Source organism: Coenobita brevimanus, chromosome 80, assembly GCF_032717465.1.
Source record: "Coenobita brevimanus isolate Jiangsu-jjx chromosome 80, ASM3271746v2, whole genome shotgun sequence".
In the NCBI taxonomy this organism is placed as follows: domain Eukaryota; kingdom Metazoa; phylum Arthropoda; class Malacostraca; order Decapoda; family Coenobitidae; genus Coenobita; species Coenobita brevimanus.
The window spans coordinates 12897396-12904895 of record NC_137033.1 but is presented as its reverse complement, the minus strand read 5'-3'; the positions used below and the strand labels follow the sequence as shown (position 1 = coordinate 12904895).

Genomic DNA, 7500 nt, shown 5'->3' with positions numbered 1-7500 from the left:
CCCTTCACTACCAAAGGGGTTTTCTGAAGGTATAGCAAGATGAGAGAGAGAGAGAGAGAGAGAGAGAGAGAGAGAGAGAGAGAGAGAGAGAGAGAGAGAGAGAGAGAGGACAAAGCAAAGAGCGAAACTATGAAAGACATAGACAGACCAAAACGAAAGAACAGGATAATCATGGACGATGCTCATATCTCTTTGTCTGCCTGGCTTCCTTACGATCTCATCATTACGCAGAAAATGGGGGTTGTTGTGGCTGGGGGGACTATGAAAATTTATTAGCGCCCGCATACCAGCCAAACCGCAACAACATCCTCATCCCTTCACTTGCCAACATTAGGGCACGTAGTTGTTGAAGATCTTATAGTTCCATCAGGTAACGTAGTCCTTATTTCATTCCAGTCACCACCAGACTAGTAATTCGGTTCTGGGGAGACTTTTCGACCTGGACGAGTTAGATGCAGCCTTCATTAACCCCTTCACTAATACAGAATTTTGCCTAAGATGGAAATTGTGGCAGTTCTAGGGGTATGCAATGTGTGTGGCTGCAAGGGACCCCCACGTCTTTTGGGGCCCCTATTTTTTTATTTTTTATGTAATAAGTAATAAACGTACTAAAGGAAACAGAACACTCTGACTTCACTGGTTTAATCTAAATTCATATTTCATTATTAAATTACGTATTGACTGTAGTGCTATCAGTATGTTGCTATCGAAAAACGAGTGTGTGTGTGTGTGTGTGTGTGTGTGTGTGTGTGTTATTGTATACACGTCAGTGACAGAGTCATCCCGTCAATTACCAAAAAAAAAAAAAAAAAAAAAAGATTGCCTAGTGCTTGACAGAAAATATGATGCTAGTCGCGAGGAAAAGCTGTGGAAAGGATTGTCCTTTTCTACCTATCAGTTACATGAAATAAGCTGCAAAAAGACGAAAATCTGGGCCAAGGTAGAGGAAGGCGATCTCTTAAGGAGAGAAACGAATGCATCTTTATCAAATGATCTTTGTAGCTCAAACCAAAGGACGCATAGAACAGAGCAAAACAGCGACGTCGAGACATTGAAACAATATCAGTCTTGAGTGAAACGTTAGTTCTGAAACAATGGTACAGGAGAGTGAAACGGGAGCTCTGAAACAATGATACAGTAGCATGAAGCAGGAGCTTTGAAACAATGACACAGTAAAGTGAATCAAGAGCTCTGAAACTATGATACAGGAAAGTGGAACAGGAGCTCTGAAACAACGGTACGATAGTGTGAATGAGGAGTTCTGGAGCAATGATATAGTAGAGCGAAGCAGGAGCTGTGAAACAACTGATACAGTAGAGTGAAGCGGGAATTCTGAAACAATGATACAGTAGAATGAAGTAAGACCTCCGCAACTATGATACCATATTATTCTCATTTTACTCTAACGGCCTAAAATTTACGTCACTTCATCTTGAATTCTAATTTATAATAATAGATTAGTATTACAGAATGATTTTCGTCACAAAGAAGTGCCCTGGAAAGGATGGAGAGCAGTAGCATTATCTTATTCTGAAAAAGTACGAAAATCTGGGCCAAATTAAGGTGAGTGATTTGTTGAGCCATAACAAAAGAGACTCAAAGCCAGCAAAGCCCCAGCTCCTGCCTGTTCGTATTGATCGAAACTGAGACCTTGACTGGATATTCGACGGTTGCGTGTCGTAGTTTCGGGGAAGATTGGGACCTAACAAAATTTAAATGTTCACCTTAATGACCTTCGTTCAGTCGAAAGGAATCTCTCTCTCTCTCTCTCTCTCTCTCTCTCTCTCTGAGCACTGGTCGAACGAAAGAAAAGCAGCAAATCTGACACAGTAAACGCAGTACGAGTAGAATCCTGTGTGCTCAGTAATTTAGAAATGAGATGCCTGTGTTTGTTATCGGTATGTGGGAACTTGCGCTGTGTTCTGTGCTGGTGGTGTGATGGTTAGTACATTCAACTCGCAAGTGGAAAAATAGAAATGCTAATTTTGGGCCGGTCAGACTCCTGGACACAATATCTTTTCCCTGTGCCCCCTTTCACTCAGCAGTAAAAATGGGGACCTAGACGTAAATTCGATTGCTATGTGTCGTATACTAGGGAAAGATCGTGACTTAGAAAAACTATCTTAACTTGAGAAAAAAGAACTATCTGCGCCTTAATAACTCTTGTGCAGTTCACATGTTGGTAGTAAGATTTTGACGGTAAGCAGATATATATGCGTTGTGTTTGCGGCCGCCACGAAGGAAGGAAGGGAGGATGGAAGGAAGGATCGAGTGAGCCAGCATCTCAAGGAATGGATAAGGTAAGAAAGCCATGCAAGCTGTTTTAATGACTGACAACTAGGATGGTGACCTGATTTGAACACTTTCTTCCTTCACTTTCCATCCATGTACTTAAATTTGACTACAGCCGATCGTGTTCTGGGGGAAGACAGGGACTTAACAATACATTAACTGTTTAAGTGACACCCGTGCAGTTGACAGACATTGATTTAAGCTTCCTTCTTTTTCCGCCCCTCTCATCTTTCCTCTCTCCCATCCTCTCTTCCGTCCAACCTCTCTCTCTCTCTCTCCCTCTCTTTCTCACCCACTCGTTCTCTCTCTCCCTACCTTTTCCATCTTCCCTCTCCCATCCTTCCTCTCCCATCCCCCCTCTCCTTCTCACCCTTCTTCTCCCATCCCCCCTCTTTAATCCCCCCTCTGCCACCCTCCCTCTACTGTAACCTAGGTGGGTTTCGTTGCACCTCTTCCTTACCGCTTTATTCTGCATAGAGAATCTCAACATACTCTTTTGGGTCATTCTATCGTTTAAATGTCGACGTAGTTTGTATAGATACAGTAACATACAATGGGATATCTGAGGTGCAGTGTGGGAAATAAATAACTACGGAAGAGGTGTTACGAAACCACCAAAGCCACTTAAAAAAGAACATGAAGTCTTGTAAAACTGAAAACTCTCTCTCTCTCTCTCTCATCGAGACTGTGAGGTGAGGGTTATGAAATGAGTGCAAGTGTTCTTTTCTCATGTGACTGGGTGAAAGTTCAGGGACAGTGAAAGAAAGAAAAGAAAAAAGAAAGAGATAATAAGTGCACTGATATAACGAAATGTCTTTTCTTAGGCGAGTGGGTGAAAGTTCAGGGATAGTTAAAAAAAAGAAGAAAAAAAGAAAGAAAAAGTGTTCATTGATATTAGGAACTGTTACATCCATTCCTGGCTTGTATTAGTGTTGAGGGTCGTGTTATTGTGAGCTTAATGAACCTCTCTATTGAGCAACACTAGGTGGTGGTGGGGTGATGATGATGGTGATTGGGTGGTGGTGATGGTGGTGGTGGTGGTTATCTCCAAGTGATGATGATGATGATGATGATAGTGGCGACGTTGATGATTGTCTCCAAGTGCTGTGTTGATGATAATGATGACGATGATGACAATGATGATGGTAATCCTAATAACGCTAAAATATTCACGACACTCCCCAGGCCAATTTGCCTTATCCTTCACTCTGAGTACCAATGTATATTTTCATTTCTTGCTCCCATCAGACGATTAATTCAAGCTTGAGTGACCCTTTTAACTGGAGGGGTTAGATATAGCCACCAACAACCCTTCAGCTACATGATATCTCTAAACTGAGGAAAATCGTCTGAAGATAGAGAGAAGAAAATGAAATAATAAGACAACGAAGTGAAGTGGTTGAAAACAATAGAATGTACGTGAGATATAGAAAATTTGTGTGTGTGTGTGTGTGTGTGTGTGTGTGTGTGTGTGTGTGTGTGTGTGTGTGTGTGTGTGTGTGTGTGTGTGTGAGTACTATCTCAACCTTGACACACTGTTAGAACGACACCCCAACACTCTCTCTCTTTGTGTGTGTGTGTGTGTGTGTGTGTGTGTGTGTGTGTGTAGTGGTGATGACATTTTCTACGAGCTTTTAAAATAAATTGTTGTTTATAGCTGACCTTATTGTGTTTATTTTGCTCATCATTATCATATCTATTATTTTTTCCTGTTTTTATTATTTTGCTTCAGTTTAGGTATCTACAGACTATTTCATTCATTACTAGAGAAAATTTTCGAAATGAAGGGATGAGATGTAGCCTTCCTTAGTCCCTTCATATCCACTGGGACTCTCTTAAGCTGAAAGAAATCGTTTAGTGGTGATGATGATGATGGTGAAACAAAAGACGTCCGTATGGTGAATGGGTTAATAGTCGCCGGAAAAAAAAAAAAAAAAAAAAATAGGGTAGATCATTTCTTTCCTGAGTGTACTACAGGAGGAGGGTAATTACAGCCCTCAGTCCACTGGGTTCACATTCAGATGAACCTGGAGTTACAACAACAACAGCAACTGCTACTATTACTACTACTACTACTACGACTACTGCTACTACTAGTACTACTACTACTACGTTCATTCAGGGTTATCAGCTTGCCAAATATGCCACAACTTCAGTGCTTCTCATTTCCTTTGCTGACGAACGTTTCTGCCAGCTGAAGAATCTCTAGTGTGATCAGGGATGGCCCGACCGGGGTGGGGGTGGGGGGGGGGTCAGAAATACAAAATACTCTAGTTTCCTTACTGTCAGGGGGATAATCTACGTCCAAATCAAGTACCATAAGGTAATTAATCAAGATGACTGGACCCGGACCCCCTTCACCCATGGAACGGTGACAAGGAAGGGGGGGGGCATTAATTTGGTTTGTTTATATCTATTTAGTTGGTCAAATCGTAAAGGCAAACGGATCAAGTTGGTCAAAACTGTCCTCCCCCAATCACATACTCCCCGGGCCATCCCTGGGTGTGATGCTTAATCTTTTGACTGCTAGGATTCTTCTCGACTGAACAAAATCGTCTGGTTTTGGCTGAGATTGATTCCTAGGTGCATCAGTTCCAAGGAAAGGGGTGACTCAGAATAGTTACTGGAACCCATGAGTGATGAAATTTCTCTCCTTTGAACACACACAAACTTTTTCTGTATTTGGCTATAAAAGGCAAGTATTCCAACCGAACAGAATGGGATATGGAATGAAAGTAACAGAAATGCCTAAAGTGCCAAGAAGAAACAGTGGAATGTCAGAACTTTGGCTATATTCAGGCCAGATAAGGAGGCAATCTAACCTTGAACGACTTATTTCGTATGGTGAAGCATCTTATTCTCTTTTATGTTACTTATGTTTTTTATAGAAAAGGATGGAATAGATGGCAAAGAAAGATATGTGAACATAAGAGATGCAGAAATTAGCCGGTAAGGAAGAGGTGCTGACCATTTGAATAGTGTACCTTTTATTTTTTTATAATCTAAAGGCAGCACACACACACACACACACACACACACACACACACACACACACACACACACACACACACACACACACACACACACACACACACACACACACGTTAAGTAATGAGGTAGTAATGAATCTTCTTCTACCTAATGTCGGATTGTTTTTACTTGATAGAACAGTACACCACCAATCTGGAGTCATAGGCAGCCTTCCAAGCCGAGGAAAACACAGGCACTTACATCCCTGGCAGTACAGAGTAGTTGAGTTGCACCACAATGAACTCAGTGTACACATACCAGTCTCTCTCTCTCTCTCTCTCTCTCTCTCTCTCTCTCTTACGTAGGCAAAGGGGAACCCCCGTTGAGACACTTCTCCCCTCTCCCTCCTCTGTCCTCAACCATGCCACACCTCGCATTCTTCCTATCTCCACTTACTTCCTATCCCCACTTTTATCTGTCTACCTATCTATGAATCTAGTTGTATGTCTACCCACTAGCTTTTACTTTCTTTCTCACCATTTCAAATTAATGACGGTTTTTGTATCCTATTCATGCTGCCTTTAGATGATTTTGTTTAACGTAAGAGATGCATTTTGTACTGGAGGAGTTGGATACAGCCTTCATTAGCTTCATCAGTGCAAGGGACTTTTTGCGAAATTGAATAAAATCGTCCGGGAGTAGCCAGAATATAATAAATGACATATTCGCAGTAAAGTGGTAAATCTTGGGGTTAGTAAGAAGGGAAGATATTAGAGAAAGAATGTATAGCGGAAAAAAAAAGAAGATGGTTGTAGAGTTTAGAGGATGGTGTAGGTTATGTAGAGGCCCTATCATGGTGGGAAGACTCAGGTATTCTGTTCCAGCCAACACCATACGATTTTATTCAGCTGAGAGTGAGTGATACAATCCCTGGAGTCGTTATACTCTAACTTGGCCTGAAACTGGCATTTCTCTATCATGATGAGGGCTCAGTTATTGCATGAGATTACCACTAGAATATGGTGCTAGTGACGAAAAAGGGCTATGGAAGGATGTAGAGCCGTGGCATCACCTTCTTTGCATTGAGCTACATGAAATAAGATGCAAAAGGACGAAAAACTGGGCCAGTTTAAGGTGAAAATGGTCCGATTCCTTAACCCAATGAAACACGGTGACGTTTTTTCTTAGTCTGTTCTTGTTACCACCAGACGATTCTGCTCAGCTTGAGAGCCAGATTTCGAGCAGAGGGGTTAGATATAGCCTTCATTCATCCTTCCATTAAGAGAGGCCTTCCTTGAGGTCCATAAATCGTTTAGGAATAGCAAAAGCACTCCGGCGAAGTACGTTTACAGGTTTGAGATGTTAATATGGATATGATAGTAGTCTGTTCTACACTTGACGGAATAGGACCATATCAACAACATCAGTACAGAATCGTGGTTCCATGAAATTCGATGAGCAGCAGTTATGAGGTAGGAATGTATCTCCTTGGTTACTAAAGTCGCACTGTTTTTTGCCTGAGAGCTAGGGCACACCGACAAGTTGCTGTTACGTAGTGGTTGCAAAAAGTTTTACGAGCCTTAGTTATGAGGTAGGAGATGAGTTTCCTTGTTTACTACAATAGGTTTATTTTCATCTGACGGATCTGGGTCACCTTCATAACTTAAATGCTAAAATGGGCTTCTAAGAAACTCCATAAACCTTGGTTATTAGACAGGAATGAGTCTCCGTGTACAAGCTGATTCTACCTTTCAGTCTAATTACAACCTTTTTTTTTTTTTTTTAATGCAAGAAAGAAGGAATCAAAGGCTAAGAGCCAACAAACCGTTCCTTCCAAGAAAAGAAAACAAAAATAATACAAAAGAGAGCCTGACATTTAGCTGCGCCGAAAGAGGTTAGGGATTTTCGTCAGGTTAAAACAAACACGCAGCAGTGCCCTCACAGTTCGAGCTTTTCTCATACTTGAAGAGCAGCTTCTCTTTTGAGTGTTTAACCTGAAGTCTTGAGTGTTATTCCATTGCCATCTTTCTCGTCCCGCCTCCACCTCCCCTCCCCCCCATTTTCTGGCCTACTTTTGCCTTACCTCTAATTATTGTTCCGATCAGACTGGTGGACTCAGTTTGTTTCCACTTGCCTCTGTGGCCTATATGTAATACGACTACCGCGGATCGTGTTATAGGGGAAAACTGGGATTGGAAATATTTAGTGCCTGCCTTAATTACCTTCATGCGTCGATAG

The 7500-nt window shown here is 41.7% G+C and overlaps 1 protein-coding gene across 1 annotated transcript in view; it reads right to left on the bottom strand.

The window, feature by feature from the left end:
- The window catches only part of LOC145409235 (uncharacterized), a 54644-nt gene that overhangs the window by 18084 nt on the left and 29060 nt on the right, over positions 1-7500 (bottom strand). The gene's annotated exons all lie outside the window — the stretch shown is intronic.